This window comes from Penaeus monodon, chromosome 25 (assembly GCF_015228065.2).
Source record: "Penaeus monodon isolate SGIC_2016 chromosome 25, NSTDA_Pmon_1, whole genome shotgun sequence".
NCBI lineage: Eukaryota > Metazoa > Arthropoda > Malacostraca > Decapoda > Penaeidae > Penaeus > Penaeus monodon.
Window position 1 is genome coordinate 17,765,346 of NC_051410.1, and position 466 is coordinate 17,765,811.

Below are 466 nucleotides of genomic sequence, written 5' to 3' on the forward strand. Positions count from 1 at the left end.
TTCCGTCCCTGTTCTTGCATTACTAATGTTGTAATAATCTATAACGCCAAAATTCTCTTCTGCCATCAAGATCATTACCATTAATACTATCATCAGTAGCAGTAACAAGTACTTACACCAATACTGATACTACCACTGTTGCTACTAAGGCTAATGCTATTGCATTTAATTTTACCACTGCTATAAACATCATCAATCTTTTTATCATAACATAACTATTATCACAATTACTGTGATAATTATAACTTAACTATTGTCATTACTGCTAGGATTATCATAACCTAACTATCATCATTACTATGATTGTCATAATTTAACCATTATAATAATATTTACTGATAATACGTAAAATAATGTCAAATGAAAGCCTCTTCATACGCTCAAAAGGAAAATGGAATTAAAGGCCCTTTTACCAATTTGGCTGATCAGCGCCAATTGAAAGCAATTTAAAATACTCTCCAATAAT

At 30.3% G+C, this 466-nt stretch overlaps 1 protein-coding gene across 1 annotated transcript in view; it reads left to right on the top strand.

Annotated features, from left to right (window-relative positions):
* Window positions 1-466, top strand: part of LOC119589334 (glucose dehydrogenase [FAD, quinone]-like) — a gene marked incomplete at both ends in the record, with an annotated part of 61,710 nt that overhangs the window by 13,493 nt on the left and 47,751 nt on the right.